The sequence below is a fragment of the Alosa pseudoharengus genome, unplaced genomic scaffold (assembly GCF_046254945.1).
Source record: "Alosa pseudoharengus isolate Yale_2024_CS ecotype anadromous, Long Island Sound unplaced genomic scaffold, YU_APseudo_1.1 YU_APseudo_1.1_scf_2, whole genome shotgun sequence".
Classification (NCBI taxonomy): Eukaryota; Metazoa; Chordata; class Actinopteri; order Clupeiformes; family Clupeidae; genus Alosa; species Alosa pseudoharengus.
In genome coordinates, this window is record NW_027468663.1 from 27,736,766 (window position 1) to 27,763,524 (window position 26,759).

Below are 26,759 nucleotides of genomic sequence, written 5' to 3' on the forward strand. Positions count from 1 at the left end.
CAACCCATATGCTATTTCCCAACCAAGAATAAGCATGGACATTTTAGGCTATGGGAATCCGTAATGTTTTGCAATTAAGCTACTAGAATGTGCTAGAATAAATCATTCTAAATTCTGATAAACATTCAGTGCGCACAGCACCAGCGCCAAATAGCCTTCTCGGTCGCCCATGGAGTGGAGTCGGGTTTGGGGGATAGTGAGGAGGCCATGATCAGAGGAATGCAGGGCATGTGTAGGACAGTAGGGGTGCAGGAGCTCAGACAGGTATGTGGGGACAGAGCCATGTAGGGCCTTGAAGGTAAGGAGGAGGACTTTAAAGTCAATCCTCAGTGGGATAGGGAGCCAGTGGAGGTCTTGCAACACAGGGATGTTGTGATGTCTGGAAGGGGTAGATGTAAGCAACTGTGCAGGTGAATTTTGGACATGTTGAAGCCTGTTGAGTGAGAGGGGAGACCACTGAAGAGGGCATTGCAGTAGTCTAGGCGGGGGGAGATGAGGGCATGTATTACACGCTCAATGTCAGAGCGGGAGAGGAGTGGGCGAACCCTTGCTATGTTTTTGAGATGGAAGAATGATGATTGCCGGGTTTTGTTGATGTGAGATTCAAATGAGAGGGTGGAGTCAAGGAGGACACCTAGGCTTTTGACATGGGTGGAGGCTGTTACTGTGGGGTCGTCGATGGTAAGGCTGATGTCTTTGCGCCTGGCAGCGGTGCTTTGCCGGTGCTATGTCCGAAAATAGTTCCAAATCTAAATTGGTCTAGTAAATCTCTTCGTGTTAATTTGCATTGATATTTGTACTCGATGTGAATGTACAGGTTACGAGAAATAATTATAAAAAATCTTGAGTTATTTGATTCACTTTTGCAACGACATGCTAGCTGGAATCGCCGGATTACAGCGACTACGCTAAGCTAAAGCCAACCGGGCCGTTTCTAGATTAGGACAATGGCTGGGTCGGCTATAAAACGCTTTGGCTCACTCATCCAAGTCTAGGGACTGCGGGTATTGACCCAATTTCACCTAGGGGTGGCGTATTCCTTTAAAACACTAAGGCTCGACACAACATGAAACTTTGCTCGAAGTATCACCAGGGTCTCTACACATGAACTCGAGCATTGAGAACATTGTTTGTGTACAGAGTTTTACTACTTAGACGCCCCAGGCTTAATGGACTTTATGGCCCTGATCCACTCTTTTGACCTTGAACTGCCTACCTACTCACAAAGCTGGCAAAGACCTTGATTTGACCCTCACTCGGAACTACACCACAGACCACCCTCATGGTGATGCCTCTCCATCTTTCCGACCACTGCTGCTAAGACGGCTTTCTACAATGACAGCGCCAACAGACACTCAGAACCTTTTCTCAACCTTCAAATCACTACTCAACCCTCAGCCACCTCCTGCTCCATCCAGTCTTACTGCGGATACCCTACCCTCATTTTTTACAAAGTTTGTACAAAGTACAAAGTTGCGGCAATCAGCAGTCAATTCTCTACATGCCCACAAGATGCGACAGACTGAAATATTGCACTTCTACCTCTGGTGGTTGCTGGAACATCTTTTTCAGCATCTTTCTCTGGCACGTTTCCAACAGCGTTCAAAACGCCCTTGGTAACACTGTTACATAAGCTTTATTTGTATAGAAGCTGGGCCCCCTTCTCTTTGCTATCCACACCACCTCTTTGGGACAGATTATCCATTCGCATGGCTTCTCATACCACTGCTATGCAAACGACACATCGCTCTATTTGTCCTTTCCACCTGATGACCCCTTGGTCTCAGCACGGATCTCGGATTGCCTCTCAGACCTATCTACATGGATGAAGGCACACCTCCAGCTAAACCTCTCAAAAACTGAACTGCTGGTCCTCCCAGCTAAACCTACCATACATCATGACATCAACATCAAAATTGACTCCCTGTCTGTTGCACCAAATTTACGAGTTGTTCTCGACAACCAACTAACCTTCTCCGATCATGTTGCCTTGGTCACCCAGTCGTGCCGTTTCGCACTGTACAACATACGGCTACACTGGCTATCTATGGCCGCCCGCATCAAATTCAAGTACCTAACGCTTGCCTACAAAGTACTCCCGCCTACTTGAATGCCCTCATACAGGCATATGCTACCTCCCGACCGTTGCGCTCCTCAGATGAACGACGTCTAGCTCTGCCACCGGTCCTTTCAGGCCAATCTAAACTTTTTTCATCTGTTGTTCCTCGTTGGTGGAACGCACTAACAGTTCCTAGAGCAGGGACATCCCTCTCCATCTTCAAAAAATTCCTGAAGACCCAGCTCTTCAGAGAACATCTCCCCTCGTAGCACTACTTACAACTAGTCTTGCTGATCCTAGCACTTACCACCTGACTAGAACAGCACTCACTGCACTTATTCTTATTGTAGCTTTTTAAATTGTCCTAGAATTGTTGAGAGCTTAAACTGTTTACTATGTTGTCAGTCGCTTTGGCTAAAAATGCGTCAGCCAAATGTAATGTAATGTAATAATGTCATGTACTTAAAAGAAAGGTTTTCAACAACTCACTTTAGCAGTTGTTTTTTCCGCTTGCTGCCATCTTGCCAGTGAAGAGCCGGCTATGTGGTGGTTGCCCTGTTCAAAAAGTTGCCCCACCTATCACGCATTCTTGGCAATTCTTGACAATCTCAGAGACTTCCAAATGAAATGTCAGTGTACCAAGTACAGAGTTTGAAGTCATTATTTTAAGCCAATAGACCTCTGAAGTTCGCCTACAAAAAAGCAGCCATCTTTGACATCCGGTATCTGGCGATTTTTCCTATGGTAAAATAACATGGGGATTTTGAATTATCGCACCTGTTAAACTCTCGCAGGGATGAAAAAGTCTGAAATGCAGACGTTTTCCCGAACACACTTTTATCCTCTGCCTTCGAGTGGATACTGTGATCTCCAGTAAGTGAAGGCGGCACACTTAGATTTTTGCTACTCCAGAGCTAACTTGCAATGCAACTTGCCATAGGTAGTTAGCTTCAGTTAACAACCGGATCTCCTTATATGAGCAAAGATGGCCGTTTTGGTTCTTTTTTGTAGGCAAACTTCAGAGGTCTATAGAACTACATTGCTTTAATCTCACATTCTGTGGCTCTCAATTGGTTCAGTGGTTAGTTTGTAAGTTCAGTTATAGCTTTTTGAGTACTTTCTGATACAGTATTAGGCTATGAGACGTAACAGGCAGGTCAGCACAGTTGATCTGTTGACTGTTTTATGGCATGTCTCATAGGCAGAGAAAAGCTGTTGCTCTCAAACACTGTCCACTTAATCAATAGAGCAGAGTGTTCAGTGTCAATGTGTCAGAGTCAGTGTATGAAGGAATAGATTAAATAGACAGATATGGAAGGTTTGCAAAGTGATTTCATTCTCCCTTTATAGAAAGTATTTTGAAAATACAGTATTTCATTTTGATACATGGCATGGCTACTGTATTTTTTTTATACAATTTGATACACAAATGAGGGTATTTGATATTTCATTTTATGTATATATTATATTTGATGTGTTTTTGCCCATTCCTGCATACGATACAGGACTGTGCATTGTACATGGTATGGAGAAAGGTGGCACATGTTTCAACTTATGTTAACTCTAGAGGGTGTAGACTTTAAGAAAATAAGCAATTTAGAATGTTTAAATAGCTTTTAGATAGATAGATATATAGATAGATACTTTATTCATCCCAAGGGAAATTTTAGGCATCCAGTAGCGCAGACAATCATAACACAACAATAACAGACATGTAAACACATATATGTCACATGCATAAACATCACTCATAGAAATGTGAAGAGTTAACAAATTGTGAAGTGATTACAAAGGTCTGATATGGACTGACCAAGTGATGCAATGACCATGATAAGGTGCTATGGTAGAGTGTGTGCAATGGTGGTAGAGCAAAAATGAGCTTGCTTATTATTAAATATTAACAATGACTATGAAAAGACAAGAATGTACACATAATAAAATTGCTTGACAAACAAGAAAGAGAAAATATACTTTAAGAAGAATATATAACAGGGAATAAGTTATAAGATGTAGATGTTATGGCCACAGTCCAGATTGTGTAGGAGGGCTAATATAGCCTATAAGACAGTCAGGAGAGACAGGCTAATGCTGAAAAGTCCATTTCTCCCCTCCCCTTTTGTGTGGTATTGAAGAGTTGGATGGCCCTGGGTACAAAGGACCTCCTCAGCCTGTCTGTTGAGCATGACAGTGATTGAAGTCTGCCAATGAACATGCTCCTCTGTTTAATGAACATGCTGAGCAGTGGGTGGCGGTCATTGTCCATGATCACCAGCATCCTACTCATGGCCCATTACTCTGCAGTTGTTGTTGTGACTCCAGCTCAATGCCAACAATGCTAGAGGACTAATACTGTATTTTAAGAGTGGCCATATGTGACCTTGACCTTTGACCCACCATACATTGAGTACTTTATCAGTTCATCAGACCCTTGTAGTGAAAATAAGGGAGATTTCCTGGGTTTCTCACCCAAAATACAGAAAAATTTCAACATTGCATCCCTTCCGTTTTCTCTGGGTTTCTCACATATTTTTACCCTTTTCCCGCTGTCCCTTATACATACTCTCATAACATTAGCCCTACCATTGGACTTGTCTGTCTCTGTAATGTTGTCCTGTTGCCACCCCTTGCCCTTCCAGCGAAACTGGTGTTTTTTAAATCATAATTTTGCTTGCTTGAAGGTGACCTTATGTTAGCCTATCTAAGATAACGGCGTGGTTGTTGTGAGAGCACAATTTGATGCCAATCTGTAAGCAAAGTCACGTTAGACCTAGCTTCACACATCGTTTAGTTTAGTGCAGCAGTTTTGTAGTCTCAATTCTTGCGGTCAGCAGAGGGATAGCAACAGAAAGACAAATGTTGAAATGTTCTCGTATTTTGGGTGAGAAACCCAAACTGCCGTTCCTGTGGACTGGCTGCATGCATGCGACAGAGTTGATGCGGACTACTGTGAAGCAGATGTCGGGGTCAGCCCTCTCAGATTTAGGTGGCCAAGGCTGCGCCTGCTGAAGCAGATGGCCGCTAAGTCTGGCTACCTGTATGAGTCATGACTCATACGCGGATGGCTGCGTAATAAAAGGTAACATTGAAATTCCAGGGTATGTGTGTAATGCCTGCTCTGCCTTTCTTTCTTTCTTCCCTCTCTTTCTTTCTGTCCCTCCTGTGCATGTGAATCTTCAGTCTCTGTCTCTTTCTGTGTGTGTGTGCGTGAGTTTGTGTGCATATGTGTATAATGGTGACATGGGGCAACATTTTGAACAGTGCTGCTGAACAACCACATAACCAGCTCAATGTGTTCTGATGGGATGGTCGTGATAAACTGCCTATTGATGATTAAAGTTATGCAGAAAAAAATGTTGCCCAATATCACTGGGAATCAGGGCTGATGTGATGACAGATTAGTAACTTGTAGGTTGCTCACACATGCAATATAGGAGCCAGGTCCACTCCTCAGGATGTTTTTTGATACCTTTTTTTTCATTATTATTTCCTATTATCTTATATCTTGGGCCATCACAAGTTGATAATGACCACCCCCAACTCGGCCCCGTTTGGTCTCAGGGGCCAAAAAAAACCCTTTTTGTGAAAAGCTTTTGGCGGAATGATGTAATTGTGAATATTAAGGTACTGCAGCTACATAAATGGTCATATAATCCTCAAATTTTGCATGGTGTATCCTGACACATAGGGGAAACTAGCAAAAAAGATTCTGGGGATTGCTGCCTTTTTGCTGTCACACTCAACATACCCCAAAAGACAAAAAAATGTCTGTCCGCCTGACAAGTGCCGGTGCCGACAATGGGCCTTGCCGGTGGCAATTTGCTCCTGTTTTTTTTGCAGCGCTTTGGTTGCTGCAGTGGTGTGATTAAAGTGGCTAACGATGTAGATATAGATACAGTGCAAATCCGTCATTCATGGCCAACTGGAGGGTGTGTGCAAAGCAGGCAATGGAAATCCAGAGCACTCTGGTGTGACTGTTGGCAGCAACAATATTGGCCGCGTTGTCAAGAACGCATGCAATAACTCGGTCTTCAAGTCCCCACTGCTCTACAGCTCCATTCATTTTCTCAGGGAGGTGTTCAGCTGAATGCTGGCCTGGCAGGCTTTCTGTGAGCAAGACCGCTGAGTTCATTTGCCAGTCATCACTGATGTAGTGGCAAGTGATGGTGATGAAGCTCTCAGCTGTTAATGCGGTCCAGCAGTTAGAGCAACTCTCTCAGCTGTGCTCAATTCTTTTAACAGCTCCTGCTTCCGTTCTTCGTAGTGAGTTTCTACCAGTCTGGTGATGGTACGTCATGACGGACTGTGATATGCTGGTTCCAATAAATTTATCAGGTCTCAAAAACCTTTGCCCTCAACAATACTTTGTGTCCACTTTGTGATATGCACTGTGTATAAGTGGTACATTATTTGAGTCGTGGCCGTGTTATATTAAGACGAAATTCTTAATGACCAATTATCGATTGTTGATTAATCATGCCCATCCCTAATGCCCTCATACATATGTTACCTCCTGACCGTTGCACTCCTCAAATGAACGACGTCTGGCTCTGAACAGAACAGGCGCGTTCCTCTCTACCTTAAAAAAACTCCTGAAGACCCAGCTCTTCGGAGGGTACTCTTGAGTAAGGATCAATGGTAGAGGATTGTTGGTGGAAAGCCTTTGACTAACAGGTCTGATGGATTGCCTATCATCCCTAGTCCTTTCATGTTGTGAACTTGCTTCCTTTGTCTCATTTAGGATTTCTTAGTTTTGAACTTTATGAGCTGTGGAAGGCTTAGGAGCTCCGTGTGCTCTTCATCTTGATGGACAACAGCTTGGTCTGACCTGGTGGTAAGCTGGTGTCGCTTTGGTCATACATTGATAGCTTCTTACATACCAACTGACACATCTGTTACACACATTTAGATCATTGATTTCAGTCTGGACAACTCTTAACACCTACATTTTGCTGTGAGCTCATTGCCAGGCTTGAAGTTCTTTAAATAAACATTGCTATAGATTGCTATTCATAAAAGGCATACGTCATCCTAATGAACCCAAAATTCTCTCACTCACCATATGTATAAGTGTAGGACCTAAGGGCAAAGTTGACATAGTCCTCATCCATTACTGATCGAAAGCCATTATATATCTGAGGGAAATAGTGAAATAGTGCAAAAATAAACCACTCTCTTTGGCTGTCGTTTACTTCAACCTCACACCCAGCTCGGTAAATTGAAGAGCAGTTATCAGAGTAATTGGATGTGTTTTAATTTCTTTGCCACTGAGCTGGAGAAGCTTGGATGATGCTTTTTGTGGGGACAAGGAAGGATCCACTGGGATGCTGACAGTGCCACTTTGCTTTGCTTTGCCTTGCTGTCTACTGCTCTTTTAAATGTTAATCCAATCTATCCTGCTGCAGATGGAGCCATTATATTTATTGATTTGGCTCTGACACACACAACCCCTCTCTCTCTCTCTCTCTCACTCACTCACTCACTGACACACACACAAACACACACACTGATGAGTTAACTGATGTTTCCCAATTTCCTGTCACTTGGATGAAATTCTCACCATAATTTAATATTCACAGGAAGACCTGTGTTGTTTCAATGACTAAGGTTTGTATGAACCGTTAGCAGCAGTCAACAACATTAAAGTGTAACTCCGGAGTAAAAACAACTTAGTGTTTCCCATACATTGACTTATTTGTGGCGGCCCACCACAATATCAACATTGACCACCACACAATGATTTTCCAGGTTGTACTAAATTGTGCTTAAATCTGGTTAGCATCATAACCACGCTGTGCTAATTTGTTAAAAACTGTTGTATTCAAGTTAATTCTGCAAACCAACCACCACAAATGGAATTCAATTCTGTGGGAAACACTGACTTTCAAATTTTGATTGAGAGTAAAATTACGTTAATTGGTGGTGTTTTGAGCAAGACCATTTATTTGCACTATCACTGAATAGGCTTACAGTAATACTAAAAGGGCAAGGTGCCATGTCACTATTTTATACCACTAACAGTGCTAAAAATTACACTTCTGTGGTAGTGTGATGAGGGTTTCTACAGACAAACCGAAGTATCACCAATCAAAATGCCACCAATTAACGTCATTTTGCTATCAGTCAAAAGTTTGAAGGTGTTAACAACCACAAATATACCCTAGGTTGTTTTACTTCGGAGTTACCCTTCAAAGCAGTCAGCTTGTCTGAACTAGTCTTTCCCATCACTGTTTTTTTTACTTTGATTAACTTAACTGCCGGATGTTGTCAATCGGTGTTGCAATCAGCAGGCATTAATCCTCTGATCTGCCTTTCTCTTGTTGGGATTTGCTGTATTGTTCTCTATCTGTTCATATGTCTCTTTCTCTGGATGTCTGCCTCTCCCTGTCTGTCTTCCCTTTCACAGTGGTGCAGGTCGAGGGTAGCTCAGCTGTGTGGGTCTACGCTGAGTGATCATAGCACACTTATGGTCGGTAAACACCCCACAGCAGCCCCTGTCATCATTTTGATATCCCACAATTCCCCTTTGCTGTGCAGTCAACCTTCCTCTCACCTTCTGTGTCATCTGCTTGTCTGTCTTTCTATGTCTCTCTGTGTCTGCCTGTCTTCATGTGTCTTGGTCTCCTCCTCTTTCACTCTGTCAGTCTCTTTCTATCTGTGTACACCCCTTTTGTGTGTGGGGTGAGTGTGTGTGTGTGTGTGTGTGTGTGTTCTGTGCTAAGTGAGCATCTGACTGAACAGGCAGCAGATGTCTGTTCGTATGCCCAGCGTGTACCCTCACCCAGACCCTGTTCCTGACTGGCTCCCACTGTTGCCGTGCTGCTGGCCGATGTGCTGCCGCTGAGGACAACAGCATTGTGTTGGCTTTTTGTCCCGTTCATCCAGCTGAGGGAGAGAGTCTGAGAGACCACAGCCTGACCTGATCCTGCCGGCCTCCCTGATGCATCACAGTGTTCTTGGGCTCTCCACTGCTCATTCGGGTGGTTCGGTCTGCTCTAGCGCCAAGTGCCGCTGAAGGAGCCGTGCATTTAAAGACTCGTTTTTATCGATCCCCTAAGCCCGCCAGTGATGGATCTGTTAAAGGGAGCCACACTAACTTTCGATCCTTTCGAGCAAGCACAGCTTGGTGCAATTAGGGCTTTCATTATCATTCAAATTCTTAAACAGAATCTTTGAGGGTGATTTATGTTCAGTTGAGGAGCAGGGAGAGGCTTGTTAAGCTGGAGGTGAGCCTCGTCTGACGCAATTAAAGTTGTATTATGAGAGAGCCTGCTGTTGCCTACTCATGCTAATCCAGGCGGTCAGATTGCTAAATGTGATTGCATGATGATTGATATCGGCTGCGCGTGAAAACTGGAGCCTTGGAGGCTAAAAATAGACAGCGCAGAGATGTGGTGCGTTTTACACTGACCCTTTATGGTGCCTGCCAGGCTTTTTAAAATGATCGCTGTCAGCACAGTTAGACTGTGAACTGTTAGTTGGTGAATCCACCATCAGCGAGGGGATTACGTTGTGCATCTGTGAGAGGGGGAAGCTGGTGTCGGGGATGCGGTGATGCTTGAGGGGGGCAGTGCATTTGAATGCAGGTGTGAAATGGAGGATGTGAGTGGCTGAGATGGTGGGGCAGATACATGAGATGGGGGTAGACGGTGAGGATAAGGGATGGGCGATCAGTCAGAGTATCGCCGACTGCTGCTTTGCTTTCGCAGCGAGCTGCGCCTGCTCAGGCGAGCGGAGAGAGGGAGTCTGGTGAAATCGTGACGCTCATCTCAATGGGCTGCGGTAGTGTCAGGGCCACAGATTAGAGGCCCCAGTGTTTACCACACAGAGGAGAGAGGTGGCAGTGACAGAGAGATAGGGAATGAGAGAGATGGAGTAGTGGAGAGGGAGGAGGTAGAGATTGAGAGCAAGACAGGTAGAGAGAGGTTAGGAGGGATAGGTAGAGAGTAAAGAAAAATATATAGAGATATAGAAAGAGAGGTCTAAGAGCATATTTGAAAATAAAAAACACTTTAGACAAGCTAGAATCAGATGACCATTAATCAATGGAATTATATTGATAAAAAATTACCTTATTTGGTGACACTATAATAACCTCACACAATGCATCATTTATTAAGCATTTGCAAACTATTAGTAAATGGCTTGTTCATCATTTGTAAAGTATTGCTAATACATTATTTCTCATCAGTAAAGCATTTGTACACACAGTTATACATGGTGTGTTCATAGTAAATAAGACTATATCTAAAATATGTAAAAATATGTCATTTTTAATACTTAAAGGAACCATATGTAAGAAATGTATTTCAATTAATCATAAAATGGCCCTGATATGTCACTATACATTAAGAAATCATGTTCATTTCAAATACTTATATCACTGACAACTGTAGTCCGGCCAGAATATTGTCATTTAAAAAGTGAAGTTGCAGCCCTCAACTGATGTTGATGTCGTGTTTTGTCATGTCATGTTGTGTTTTGGCCTGATGCACCACCCTCCACCTATCTACTAATCACAAAGTCAGTAGTGTTTTGGCATTCGGGTTGGCAACCCCGAGTCTGGGGGGAGGGAGAGGGGATACACCTCTGATTGCAGTACCAGTTTGTGGCCACAATCTTACATATGGTTCCTTTAATATATTATACAATGATCATTTTGTTGATGACGTAATATTTCCATTATTTAACAGTTGTTACATACATATGCACTAATGATTAGTTAGGATGTGGATATGTTTTATAAACCACTTCCTAATATTATAATTCATGAGTGGTTAGGTAATGATATTTTGTGAGCTCATTTAAAGTGAGGACTTCTATGCCTTGCAACACATTTTCAAATGAAATTACATTTACATTCATTGATTTTGCAGACAAGAGGGGAATCAAACCCCCACATTTTCAGGCTACTGCATGCTAGCCCAGCTCCTTATCCACTACACGCCCAACTAAAAGCACCCACAAACATGCAAGATTTTCTGTTTTCTTCTACTAACTATACACTATTAAGCATTTATAAAAAAAAATTACATTACATTGCATTTGGCTGACACATTTTTAGCCAAAGCGATTAACAACTTCAGTGTTTCCCAGAGAACTGAATTCCATTTGTGGTGGTTGGTTTGCAGAATGAACTTGAATGCAACAGTTTTTAACAAATTAGCATGGCGTGGTTATGATGCTAACCAAATTTAAGCACAATTTAGTACAACCTTGAAAATCATTGTGTGGTGGTCAATGTTGATATTGTGGTGGGCTGCCACAAATAAGTCAATGTATGGGGAAACACTGAACTTTACATTACATTACATTTAGCTGACACATTTTTAACCAAAGCGACTGACAACATGGTAAACAGTTTAAGCTTTTTAAAGCAATTCTTTCAACAATTCTAGGACAATTTAAAAAGGTAGAGTACAATAAGAATAAGTGCATCAGTAAGTGCTGTTTTTAAACAGTCGAGTGTCAGCTCTAGTCAGATGTTAAGTGCTAGGATCACCAAGACTAGTTGTAAGTAGTGATACAAGAGATGTTCTCTGAAGAGCTGGGTCTTCAGGAATTTTTTTTAAGATGGAGAGGGATGTCCCTGCTCTAGTAGGAACTGGTATTGCTTTCCACCAACGAGGAACAGCAGATGAAAAAAGTTTGGATTGGCCTGCAAGTACCGGTGGCAGAGCTAGACGTCGTTCATCTGAGGAGCGCAACGGTCGGGAGGTAGCATATGCCTGTATGAGGGCATTCAAGTAGGCGGGAGCAAAACCGGAGACTACTTTGTAGGCAAGCGTTAGGTACTTGAATTTGATGCGGGCGGCCATAGGTAGCCAGTGTAGCTGGATGAGCAGCTGGGTAACATGTGCCCTTTTGGTGAATTTGATGCGGGCGGCCATAGGTAGCCAGTGTAGCTGGATGAGCAGCGGGGTAACATGTGCCCTTTTGGGTTTGTTGTAGACCAGGCACGCCGCCGCATTCTGGATCATCTGAAGGGGTTTCACTGTGCAGGCTGGGAGACCTGTCAAGAGGGCGTTACAGTAGTCAAGTCATGATGACTATTGCCTGTACCAGGAGTTGAGTAGCATCTTGAGTCAATTAAGTCCTGATTTTGTTATACGTTGTAGAGTGCGAAACGGCACGACTGGGCGACTGAGGCAACATAATCGGAGTTGGTTGGTTGTCGAAAACAACTCTTAAATTTCTTGCAGCCTGGTAGGTGCAACAGACAGGGAGTCAATTTTGATGTTGATGTCATGATGTATGGTAGTAGGGCTGGGCGATAAAACGATAGCGATATGTATCGCAATAGACATAATCGATATCAATAAAATATACGCTCGATAGAACATTCGATAATTAAAAGCAACACACGCCTCCCGCCTTACGTTGTCTATAAATAAATAGGCTATATCTTGCATTGTAGTATGTGCAACTCTACCAGAGTAGGCGATAGAAGTAGGCCTACCTCAACATAGACTCGATTCCTTGCCCCGTGTGCGCGCTCTCTCTCTCTCTCTCTCTCTCTCTCTCTCTCAAACGGCGCATCCCTTCTCAGCATGCACGTTATCCAAACATTCACAATCGTGCAAGACGACTGGCTAAATTGCTATTAAATCCGGTTAGCGTCATTAGCACGCTGCACGAATTTGTTCAAAACTGTTGCATTCAAATTGACTGCTAAATTCTAATAATCTCAATCCCGATGCAAATGGAAAACTATTTTCCAAGACTCAAACGGGCCTGTCCCAAGGAGAAAAAGTATTCATTTGAAACTAAACACACGTGGGGAAACTGAACAGTCTAACCAGTAGACTAAACTAGCAAATTAAGCTACTTTGTTTACAATATTTCCAGGCTTCAACCAGTGCTGCTTTTCATTATGTGCACATTTATTTATTTGAGTGTTTTTCATGATTGTATTGCTATTTCTTTTCCCTGTTTGCTTTGATTGATAACTGAGGTGATTAAAATCAGAGGAAGGTTAAGTTTAAAATAAAAGTGTTTAAATTGAACTTTTTTCCCCCTTCTAGTCCTTACCTGAAATAGATTTAAAAAAAAAAAAATCAATAATTATCGATATCAACTGATATTAAATACTTATATCGTGATACAGTTTTCAGCCATATCGCCCAGCCCTATATGGTAGGTTTAGCTTTGAGGACCAGCAGTTTAGTTTTTGAGAGGTTTAGCTGGAGGTGGTGTGCCTTCATCCATGTAGATATGTCTGAGAGGCAATTCGAGATCTGTGCCAAGACCAAGGGGTCATCAGGTGGAAAGGACAGATAGAGCTGTGTGTCGTCTGCATAGAAGTGGTATGAGAAGCCATGCGAACGGATAATCTGTCCCAAAGAGGTGGTGTAGATAGCAAAGAAAAGGGGGCCCAGCACTGAGCCCTGGGGGATCCCTGTGGTGAGCTGTCCAAGCCATGATGCGTTAAACGAGCGTCCTGTGAGGTAGGATTCAAACCAGGAGAGAGCAGATCCAGAGAATCCCATGTTTGAGAGTCTAGAGAGAAGGATGCAGTGATTGACCGTGTCAAAGGCAGCTGATAAGTCAAGTAGAATGAGTACTGGGTTCAAGCCCAGTCTTTCACCATTGTGGCCTTGATCTTTAATTTAATTTATATGTGTAATTAATTTTTGATAAAAGTACCTGCTAAATGATTAAAATGCAAATGTAACCGTTATAACTCATTTGAAAATGATGAGCTTACAAAATATCATTGACTAACCACTTGTAACTCAGTTAATCATGAATTATAGTATTAGGAAGTGGTTTATAAAATATCTATCCACACTCTGACTAATCATTAGTGCATGTGTATGTAACAACTGTTTAATAATGGAAATATTACATATTACATTATTAATCAACAAAAATATTATTGCATATGATTAAGTATTTAACAATAATTTATAAACATTTTAGATATAGGCTTATTTACTATGAACAAACCATTTATAACTGTGTGTACAAATGCTTCACTAATGATAAATAATGTATTAGCAATACTTTACAAATGATGAACAAACCATTTAATAATAGTTTACAAATGCTTAAAGGAACACGCCACCCAATGTCAGTAGTAATATATGTTCTTACTAGGGCTGTCAAAATAACTGATTGCTTGACTTAAACCCTTTTGCTCTTTGGGGAACATAGGTCATTCATGAACTTCCTCTAGGTGGTTCGGTGTTGAGCGATCTTCTCTGCTTCCTTCCAAGATGATGTTGCTTTCTTGAGTTCTGCCTCGACAGTCCTTTTCCAGCTGTTTCTTGGTCTTCCTGGCTTTCTTTTCCCTTGTGGGTTCCAGGTTAAGGCCTGTCTGGTCGTGTTAGAGGATGGTTTTCTTAAGGTGTGCCCGATCCATAACTTCACTGAACAAAAATGCTGATGTGGTACATGAAAATTCAGCTAAAAATGTGGAGAATGCAATGCAATTAAGCATTTTGGACGATATATTGGCACAAGCTGGCAGAATAGGCACCATGCCGATGTGCGTTTTATTTGGAGACTGTTTTGCGAGACAGAGACTGAGTTTGCTGCTGATATTCTGGGGATAGGCTACAACATAGCCAATGTAGGACTTTAGCCTTTTAATATATTTGCTGAATATTGGATCAGTCTTTCTAGAACAGGCAAGAGCTTTCTAGCCTCACGTCAGCAGCGCTACATCACCCATATTCATTAAAACAACCAGCGGATGGTGGGCGGGTGCGGTTTTAAAAATTGGTCAAAACACTTTGGTGCTGATGGATGGCTGATGGATACGTTTTGCTATGCAGTTATGGTTGAAATAATAGCCCATCAGCGCATCTCTAGTGTGTGTGCTCTCGCTCAGAGGGGAGGGGGAGGCTGAGGGGTCGATCAAGCATGGATTCTAAACTCTGTGGTGGATAGGATCTACAATTAGGTGTTAATTAATATTACTACGCTAGGTCAAAGAACTCCCAAGTGCTATTGCGCCACACATTGTAGTTCTCCTGTTTATTCGCTTGGAAAATCGCCACGTTTCATGTTGTGTGACCGTAGACAATTTTATCAACTACTCGTGCAACTGTATTTAAGTCGGGAAAACGTGGATGTTTTTGATTACTTCTACGTCTGGCTACATCTGAGCCCGCTAACATAGCAACATGCTAACACATTCGCGCCACGCACCAGAGCGTTTGAGTGCATGTACCGACACGGGAGAGGTATGACTCAACTCGTGAAAGTTATAAGAACATATTTTAGGCTTACTACTGACACAGCACTGAATGCACCTGCCTGTGTGGGAGCCTTCGCCGCAGGCTCAGTTCTTGTACAGGGGCGGGCGAGAGAGAGAGAGAGAGGCATGGGATGGAATGACGGAAGAAGAGAAAATTAAAGTTATATATATAGGGTCATTCCGTGTGAAATCACCCAATTTCAGCACAATTTGGCAGGTGACCCTCTCCGAAAAAATCTGAAAAAAATCACAAGTGTTTGTAGACCAAATCCATGCATAGATCTTAAATAGTATATCTGTATAACTAATTGTTGCAAAACTACAGCCCTTTAAAACTTCAAGTCATTTTAAGCATTTTGGTGAACAATCCTTTTTGTTCAACTTCCAACATCATTGGCTCTTTTGGTATTTCACACACATTAGTGCAACTATGTGAATAGAAGTACATTTTCCTGTTGAATTAAAAAATCCAATCGGATCAGACGTATCTTGTGTACTTTCCCCTCTGGAAAGCTCTGAAAATGGCTATAAATGCATAATGTGAAAAGACATCATCACCTTTGAGGGCTTCTCATTCAAAAAGTATGTGACACAAATTCATCAGATTTTTTTCCTACTCATGTATGTATTATAAGGTCCTGTCCATGCATTAACTTTGGTTGTTATAATTTTCATATTTTCAGAGCATTTTTTTTTAAATTGGGCTTGATTTTCAAAAAGCCTGTTTTCATCTTCTTATTTCACCACGTGGAAAGTTAACAGGATTTTTTTTAATTTTACCATATATCATTCTGTATGTGAGGATCATCTGCCCAAAAGTTGGGCTTGTTGCTGAGTTTCTTCATTGAGATAAGATTTTTAAAAAATATTGTCTATAAATCCACTGAATTTGTACTGGATCTGCAGTACCACTTTGCACCACACGTGGTGCACCTTTAATACAATGGAAGTCAATGTAAGAGTAAGAGAGTCACTTGTTTACTGCACATATCCAATCTAAACACACAGTTTATGGTTCATAGTTGAATTGCTTTAAATAATTATTGCAACATGAACAACATACTACTCATACATAAATCTTATTTAGAGAAAATAAACTGATCAAGTAAATTACACACATAAGACTGACTGGTCATCATACATGCAGCAACAGGATTTAGCATTGCCATCTTTGTAACAAGTTTTCTACACCAGCTCCGACCTATCAGTGCCTATGTGAGTTCTTTAATAATTACTAGCCAGCTGGTTAGGCAAAGTCTATATCCATCATCATATGCATGGGATGCAGTCCTCTGTGATACACAGACAAAGAGCATCAAGATGGAGATCAGTGCTTTGTCTCCATGTGATCTGGGAAAGAAGTTGGAAAATGAATGTCAAAGAAACATATTCAAGAAACAATGGGTTTCTAAAATTCAGTTCATCAAGGTATTTCACTTGATGAAGATGACCATGTGTGTTTCCATCACAAGTATTCATAACAAGGTTTGAGGACTCGTGGATCCAAGAGGCATTCGTAAAAAGATGATAACTCGTTAGTATTGATTTTTCTGCATCTGACAATGCACTGAATTTGAGAAACCCCTTTTTACTTAAATATGTTCCTTTATGACATTCATTTTCCAACTTCTTTCCCAGATCACATGGAGACAAAGCACTGATCTCCATCTTGATGCTCTTTGTCTGTGTATCACAGAGGACTGCATCCCATGCATATGATGATGGATATAGACTTTGCCTAACCAGCTGGCTAGTAATTATTAAAGTGCTCACATAGGCACTGATAGGTTGAAGCTGGTGTAGAAAACGTGTTACAAAGATGTTAATTATGCTAAATCCTCTTGTATGATGCATGTATGATGATCAGTCAGTCTTATGTGTGTATAATTTACTTGATCAGTTCATTTTCTCTAGATAAGATTTATGTATGAGTAGTAGTATGTTGTTAATGTTGCAATAATTATTTGGAGAAATTCAACTATGAACCATAAACTGTGTGTTTAGATTGGATATGTGCCGCAAACAAGTGACTCTTACTCTTCCATTGACTTCCATTGTATTAAAAGAGCACCACACGTGGTGCAAAGTGGTACTGCAGATCCAGTACAAATTCAGTGGATTTATAGACAATATTTGTAAAAAATCTTATCTCAATGAAGAAACTCAGCAACAAGCCCAAATTTTGGGCAGACGATCCTCACATACAGAATGATATATGGTAAAATTAAAAAAAATCCTGTTAACTGTCCACGTGGTGAAATGAGAAGATGAAAACTGGCTTTTTGAAAATCAAGCCCAATTTAATAAAAATGCTCTGACAATATGATAATGATAACAACCAAAGTTAATGCATGGACATGACCTTATAATCCATACATGAGTGGGGAAAAAAATCTGATGAATTTGTGTCACATACCTTTTGAATGAGAAGCTCTCAAAGGTGATGATGTTTTTTCACATAATGAATTTATAGCCATTTTCAGAGCTTTGCAGAGGGGGGATTCCACAAGATACACCTGATTTGATTGGATTGTTTAATTCAACAGGAAAATGTACTTCTATTCACATAGTTTCACTAATGTGTGTGAAATACCAAAAGAGCCAATAATGTTGGAAGTTGAACAAAAAGGGTTGTTCACCATGATGTTTAAAATGACTTGAAACTTCAAAGGGCTGTAGTTTTGGAACCATTAGTGATACAGATATACTATTTAAGATTTATGCATAGGTTTGGTCTACAAACACCTGTGATTTTTTTCAGATTTTTTGGGAGCGGGTGACCTGCCAGCCACTGGGTGATTTGACACGGAATGACCCTATAAGGAATTATTAGCCAATTTCAATCGGACAATTTGACTGGAAAGATTTAATTTTGACGGACATTTCATTTTTTTTGCCGGACATTGGCCGGAAAAAAAATGAAATGTCCGTCAAAATTAAATCTTTCCGGTCAAATTGTCCGATTGAAATTGGCTAATAATCCCGTCCCCCTAACGCAATCTGAATTTGAGAATAAGCATAAAATGTAGGCCTATACTAAGGCAAGAATACGTCATCTGGCTAAGTTTTTAAATGAACAGGCTCTACCGTTTGAAACTTATTAAAGCCATGATACGTTAAACGAGCGTGTGAGGTAGGATTCAAACCAGGAGAGAGCAGAGCCAGAGAATCCCATGTTTGAGAGTCTAGAGAGAAGGATGCAGTGATTGACTGTGTCAAAGGCAGCCGATAAGTCAAGTAGAATGAGTAGCCTACTGATGACCGAGTGGTCGCCCTAGCTTCCTTTGAGGCTTCTGTTACAGACAGCAGAGCCCAGGGGCGCAGGAGGCACGGGGGACGTGGGGGATATGTCCCACGCAGTGCTGAATAGACGGCCGTCGTCCCCCTCACTTTTGATAAGGAAAAAAAGCCTTATATACGCTAAATAAATAATAACCTATAGGGTTTGCGCTAACTATGTAAAACTCCTCATATTCACTCTGCACATTCTCATATTCACTCTGTTGGATATCTGAAGCCAGTTTGTCTACTAACAACCATCATTAGATTTGGAGCGGCATACTGGTAGGTCATCAAAAGCATAACATTTTCGGTTTGGTTTGTGATCTAATTTACTTTTGGACTGTTTGATTATATTGCTAAATGTTGGGACTAGGGATGTCCCGATCCAGCTTTTTGCACTTCCGATCCGATACCGATATTGTAGCTTTTAGCATCGGCCGACCGATACCGGCCGATCCAAGCATGTATTAAAGATTAAAGATACTTATTTTGTTGTTATACTCATGTTGAAAAGGGTTTTACTCTTAAGAACAACTAGCCAACTTAATTAGGTTAGTTTGAATAATCCACAGTGGTTGGTAATGAGAAGCTGACCTGTTTATTCTTAACAGGGTTAAATAAACACAAAATAATAAATAGTCAATTAACCACACAAACTGAATTGGCATCAGTGCTCTGCTATTGAACAACAAGAGTGTAAACCAAGGCTTAAAAAGCCATCAGTGCAAACAATATTGTAAACTGTATAAAAAAAGCAAAACACACAGAAAAGCTGAGTAGAAAATAAATAGTCAATTAACCACAACTGAATTGGCATCAGTGCTCTGCTCAAGAGTGTAAACCAAGGCTTAAAAAAGCCGTCAGTGTAAACAATATTGTAAACAATATAAAATTATATATAAAAGCAACACACACAAAACCTGAGTAGAAAATAATCCACATTACCACACACACACTGAATTGGCTATAACAACCCAAATAACTGTCACGCCTTCTACAGTATTGCTATCTCCACACTTTACTTTACTCACTTTACCATCTCCATACTCCCTTCAATTTCTACTGTTTCCCCCGGCTGCAGTCTGAGCATGATGGGGAGATTCTTCTTCACAAAGGTGATCATTTCAACATGCTCAGGTGTCAGCCTGCTCCTGTGCTCATCAATGATAAGCAGGGTAGGAATTTCACGGCGACCACGACGGCCATGGCCGTCGTAGCCCCTTGCGTTGGCCGTGACGCCCCTTTGAAAATCAGAGGTTTACAGGCCACGGTGGCCTTGGTGCCCCCTTCTTTCAATATTCTGCTTTGCGTCCTACTAATAGCGATATATATTTTATATATAGCCTATGGCCTGTCAAAACAATAGCATTCACAGCGCAAATTACGCAGTGGAGAAAGTTAACACAAGAAAGAAAGTGCGTCCAAATTCACCCATTCTTCGCAGTTGAACTACTTGCGAAGTAACCTACTCATCACACAGCCATCACAAGTATCACACGAAAGAGCTTTTTCTCAGCTTTTAAACGAGGTCAGCCGCTAATTGCTGTGGTGAACGGTTCGCGAGAAAAGTAAATAATATCATTCAATTTAATCATAAATTCTACTGAAGGTTTTGCGTCCATCTCCCTACCAATTCATCTTGGCGGAATACTTCACGAACCCCTCGTTTAACACACGACAAACCATATATCAGAATAAACAGCAGACCTTACCGAACACAAAGGTGTAAAGCAGTCCCCTGTACAGTTAGCCGTTCCAGAGTAATCCCGTTTTGAATTTGCAGTAAATTTCAACATACATGGATGTCTCCAAATTTGGGCTTTAAGTTTTACACTGTGTTTAAATTGTTCCACATTATTTCATAACCGGCCAAATACAAAATAAATATTACAAATGTCGCCTAGATATCGGTAAATCAGAGGACAGCTGACTAAGAGTTTGTGAAAGTAGCCTTAATGATCACAAAATGCTAAGCATGCATCTAGGCTATTTGACTTTCTTAAAGCTGAGCTGTGCTTAAATTGTTCAATACATGATTTCATAACAGGCCAAATATCAAATAAATGTTGAATACAGCCTAGATATCTGTAAATATAAGATGATCAGATGATTTACAGTTATATGTAATGTGTCATGTTTCATGTTTTTGTAATGTTTCATACAGTGATGCAGGTCTACTGCAGTGAATGGCTAAATAAAACTTTGATCATTTTTATAGCCTACTATAAAATGTGTGTGCATGTGTGTGTGTGACTATAAAATAGTTAACGTTGGCCTTAGTGCCCTGACATGTGGCCTTTGTGCCCTCCACCAAATATGCCCAACTGAAGGCCAAGTGGCCTTGCCCCCAGAATGTTGAAATTCCAAGCCTGATAAGTGAGACCTAAAAAGGCGCTAAAAAGCCTCTCACTGTTGCGTTTTAAAAGCGAAACTGATGCCACAACTGGTCTGGGTTTGCTGAAGTAACCTAGGCTACAGGCTGCATTTATTACAGAAAATCAAGCAACATAACACGTAGGCCTATCTACACTATTTAGAGACAGGAGCTTAAAGGAATTATCCACTAAAATGCACTTTAGATCAATTTACGGATGATTAGGAGTACATACGTTGAGTTGACATCCAAATCATGTCATTCGGATGTGTTTTAAGAAAGTTCGATGTTACCGTTTTTAGTCAAAACTCGTTAGCGTGGAAGTGAGAAGCATATGCTTTATCTGTCTATGATCTGCAGGGTTAGGGCCTCCTCGGAGATTGCTGGTCCGCGGATAATTTGCGGCACAATAAAATGGTAGGCTATCATTGAACAGCGGACCGAAAGAAAAATAAACTAAACATTTTCCAGAATAGGAAATATTTATTAATTTATTGTTTTCAAATAAAGAGGCATAGCATTAGGGGGTAGTGGTGTGAGCGCTCATTCTTGTGTGTGCATATCTGCGCAAGTGAAACAGTTGAATCACTGAACCACCCTCTCCATGTTTGAGTACTGACTGCCCACTACTGCTTTACTACTGTTTTACTACTGTTTTACTAATGTCCACAGCCTAATGTTTTTACTACTGTTTTACTGTTACACTGTTTTTCATGCTATATTAGCACACATGACCAATGGCTTCTGCTGCAATACTGAATGGCTGTAACCGTATACCTCTATAACCTGTTCTTGAACTGACATAGTTTTTTATATTACCTTATGTCTACATTATACTTTACTCTCCTATTTGTCCATATTATTTATGCTGGTCTCTAGACCTTATTCTTGCACTGTTGCACTGTTGGACTACTGTTGGACTACTTTTTGCACCTTCACCATGACACTCACTCTCTTGAGCACCTTACCATGCACACATAACTACAGGACTACTGTTGGACTACTTTTTGCACCTTCACCATGACACTCACTCTCTTGAGCACCTCACCATGCACACTGAACCACCCTCTCCATGTTTGAGTACTGACTGCCCACTACTGCTTTGTAATTATGTAATTCTTTAAGCTACAGAGCCTGTCTCCAGTTTTTCTCAACTTGACTAATTAAGAAGCGATAATAGGATATTTGACCGGCATATAGATAGATAGATAGATAGATAGATAGATAGATACTTTATTATGACCGCCGCTAGCGAAGCTAGCGAAGCGGTCACTTAGGGATTGTCAAAGTTTTTTTTTTTTTTCCCCGTCATCTACTTCCTGAATTTTTGGTCAACGATACCCGGGACACCGAACCACCGGGGCACATGAAATTTGGGTGGGTATGTAGCCCCACTAGACTTTTACGGAAAAATGTTGTTTCGTCCCCGGGGGCCACTCCCCCCCCCCCGTGCTGGGCCCCCCGAACCGCAAAAAAAGCAGTTTTTCCTAAATAACTACCTGAACCGTGGCACTGAGGATGAAGAATCTTTTATGATATGTTGGTCTCAAGGGCCCACATCAACCTGGCCCATAATCACTCATTTGTGATTTGCACCCCCCCCGTAAAAAATTAAAATGCTATATTATTCTGCTTTAATCGCCCCTATCTTCAGTTAAGATGTTCAGAACTGCACCAAATTTTATGTGTATGATTGACCTGGCATTCTCTGGGGGTATGCCACGTTTCGTAGAATTTCATCCATGGGGGGGTCTAAAAAAAATTAGGTTATGTGTACATTTAGTGACTGTACACTCATTGGCCTGTAGATGGCGGTGCCCACATATACACATGCACACACACACAGGCACCCACATACTATCGGTGTTAGAACGGCCGATACATAATTACAAATTCAGTAGGATTAAAAGAAAGCCAAAATAAATATTCATCATCATCATCATGGCTGCATTTCCAGTATTGGCGATAAGTAGTCGTTTGTCCACTAGATGGCGCATCGTTGCAGTGAGACGTAATTTTGTTGGAAGTTAAAAGTGGAAAAACAATGGACGCTTCCTACAAGGACTGTAGTTTACCGCAGAGAACGTCTAATAAGGATAGGACGATGTTCACATGAAATGTAATTCCCATTTCTTCTTGAAGCCGAAATAAATCTGAGGATGTTTATCGGACATGCTTGGTTTTTACTGCAGGTACGTTAATTTTATAATATCAATAAGGACCTAGGTAATGTTACCGTTAGCGTTGGTTGAGTGATGGAGGCCCATTTGATTGATTGCATTTGTAGAAAACTATAAATGCGGTTATACCAAGCAAATTGATAGCAGCACTGTAATTGTATCTTTCGACTGTCATTTGTTGCACGTGCTACAAAAATCATTCTGTGCAATGGAAGATTTACCAACGTTACACCGGTCTGATACAGTTTTGCCAATACATGCGTGAGACGCCTGTTTATTTTGTTTTAAGTGCGTGCAGGGTGTGAGAGGGGAATCAATGTGCTTTGATTCCAGATTGGTAGTTGTAGTCTGTGAAATTAAAAAGCACGTGTGTGAAGTATCCAAACAATGACACCTTCATTTGATTATGGCTGCTTTAGCAACACACCTTAAGCTACTGTGTAGTGGGTCCCATTTAGAAGTGGCTACTTGATTCGCGCTTTCCTTGACTCATGGAGCTGCGTGAATTTTATTACAACTTTTCGCCACGATATGGCAGTTTAAGTCCGCTTGATACTGTAAGGCGTAAGCCATTGGTTTCCAAAGGAGATTTTATTTGTGTCGCCAGCATAGCATATTGACAATTTATGTTGTAAATAGGCCTACCTTATAAGCCTACCTGTAGCTTAGGGAGGCTAACAGATTTCTATTAGGATCTAGTTTGTTAGTTACAGTTTTGTCATAACTCCCTGATGCATTTTTGCATTTAGAATAGCCAGAGCGTGGATATCTCAATCGGAAAATTAAACAATATCGGGTGCCTATGGACTAGGCTGGGTGAACCCATCCTGATCTGCCCGCTATTTATTTTTTGATTTCTTAAAAGATTGTGCTTGGTCTGGTGAAAGCCAGACTAGCCATGGACCTGCAGTTACACAATGCAAGGGAACATGAATCAGCCTATATTTGCACGAACAATAACGGACAACAGCTCTTCAACTTTGGCCCGTTAAAATGTGTATGAACAGTCTAGCGACGCATTTCATCAAGGCCTATTTGGACATGTCAGTTATTTGCACCACTGGTTAGATGTAATACAGCATTTCGTTTCAGACTACTGTTACTTAATTTGTGCATTAACAATAACATTTCAGACTACTGTTACTTAATTTGTGCATTGACAATAAAGTATTACATGAACTAAAGATGACTAAAATCTTATGTAGAAGAAGAAACATTCACAAAAAATCCATCCATCCAAAAATGACCTTTGTTTTTGATAGCTGTTGAAAACGGCATGGAACTGAAGGCAGAGATGTTTTTGTTTATAAATAAATAAATAAATAAATAACATTATGCTGATACCTTTTGCTTTTCCCAAATACAATGTAGCCTACAGGTGTAAGTGACCTTTCATCAATCCAGTTGCAATGGATGAACTGTGATGAACTGCCCTACTTGTGATTGTTTAGAGTTTTTAAAGGTTTTATAACAATGCTACATCTTCTTTGGCTATTCTACAATCTATTCACCTTTTCAGCACCAGTAGGCTACTTTCTGTGCAGCCGCACACACACACTCAGGCATGCCAAACAAGCATACACAAAAGTTTCAAGAGTGGGGGATGGAGTAAAATATGGAGACAAATTGAAGTGTGATTTATTTTCGCGGAACGGATGTACAGGACTGAGCGGTGGTCATATTTTGTACCGCTATGTGGTACATCTAGTTTATAGATACTTTACCCAAGGGGAAATTCAAGGTCACAGTATACAGACATCACACACAACATTCACTAACAGCAGAAAAAGTAATAAAAGTATATAATATAAAAAAACTAGGGCTGTCAATCGATTAAAAAAAATAATATAATTAATTACATACTCTGTGATTAATTAATCTAAATTAATCGCATATATCATTTTTGCTGTGAAAGTATTTTAAATATTTAAATTCAAATGAATCATTGAATAATCAGCATTAGTGACATTAAAGTTCAAAGACTCTTTTATTATTATTTTCACTGTTCAAATAATTGCCATAATAATCTATGATATGACCTAATATGTTGAGGAAATAAATTCAAAAGTGCTTCGGGAAGAAGTTTTTTTTTTCACATACAAGGCATTTCAGGCCACAGATATAACCTAGGGGACACAATGAAAATAAATTAACACTACCCTGTCAACACTTATTTCTTTGCATTGATGTGCGACTATAGAGTTGATGAACTCCGGTGATATGCAAATGCAGACATTGCAGAGGACTTTATTTTCAACACTTTATTTTTTATCAACACCATCAGGCCGTTTTTTAAAAGTAAATGTTCCAATCAATGATCCAGGCAGCACGTTTTCTTCTCTCTCCTTCATTTTACAGTCTAATTTTTACTGACTAGAACAGCTCGGGGTCAAAGGCCATACGGAATCGATTAATCTGAACTAATTTTTTTAATCAGTTATTTTTTTCTCAAATTAATTAATCGAAATTAATCAGTTATTTTGACAGCCCTAAAAAAAACATAACTAAGCAATAAGGACAGTAGAAGATAAAGAATATACTAAAATACAAATTATACTAAATAACATTAGGGGTGATTAAGCACGCTTAGGGGTGATTAAGCAAAGTGTCATCAAAATGTCCGGAAAACGAAACCTCCGGCACCATTTTTTTCTAGCGGAAACTGTGATATATATATATATATAACATCTAGTTGAGTAAATACATACACACATGAAATGATCTATAATAGTGGTTCTCACTGTGAAATATTTTTTCAGCCAAGTACCCCCTAACCAGCGCAAAGCATTTTTAGTTGAGAAAAAAAGACTTAAAACAGTGTCTAATTTATTAAACGTTGGAACTGATAAATATCAATATATGTATGTATATTTAAACATTTCACGTACCCCCTGGAGTGCCTTCACGTACCCCCAGTGGTACGCGTACCCCATTTGAGAACCACTGATCTATAGAATAGGATGGGACTCCTGGTTGGCAAAATGAATGTCTGCCTGATTATTATATTCTTTTTTTTTTTTTATCATTTTTTTGTTAACAATACAGGTAGAAGTTCAAGGATAGTACAGGTTTTAAAACATCACAAAACAAACTACATGTGCAGTGGTAAACAAAAGTGGTAGTTTTGGATACATTTATTTATTAACAATATACAGGTAGAAATTCAATGATAGTACAGGTTTTAAAACATCACAAAACCTTACATCACAGAAACAGAATAAACATCCCCACCTTACTCAAACCCATGGTGACCCTATTACCAACTTCCCAAGAAATAAAAAGGAAACAATACAAAAACACAAATATAATACAGACATGATAAGAATTAGTCAAATACATTAATGCTGCACTCTTTAACCGCTTCATCCAATGAACATAGAGTTTTCTGACTAGCTCCATGTACCCGAGCCACATATCTCTCCATCATAACTATGTCTAGAAAAGAGTTGGCCCACTGCAACAGTCCTGATTATTATCTTGTTTACATCCTTCCTTTAATTCTCCCTTTGCTGTGGGAATCTGACTGAGGGGTGTGGTGCATGTAGTTTCATGATATGCATGACAAGAGCTAGTAAAGTGGTATGTGTAATCTTGTCTGTGATCCTAAAAATGCTTTCAGCTAATTATTCATATCAGCTCAAAAATGTAAATCCACTTGCTATG

General features: G+C 40.5%; 1 protein-coding gene across 1 annotated transcript in view; it reads left to right on the plus strand.

Moving 5' to 3' along the window:
• Window positions 1-26,759, plus strand: part of clcn2a (chloride channel, voltage-sensitive 2a) — a 159,553-nt gene that overhangs the window by 28,035 nt on the left and 104,759 nt on the right. The window lies entirely within an intron of this gene.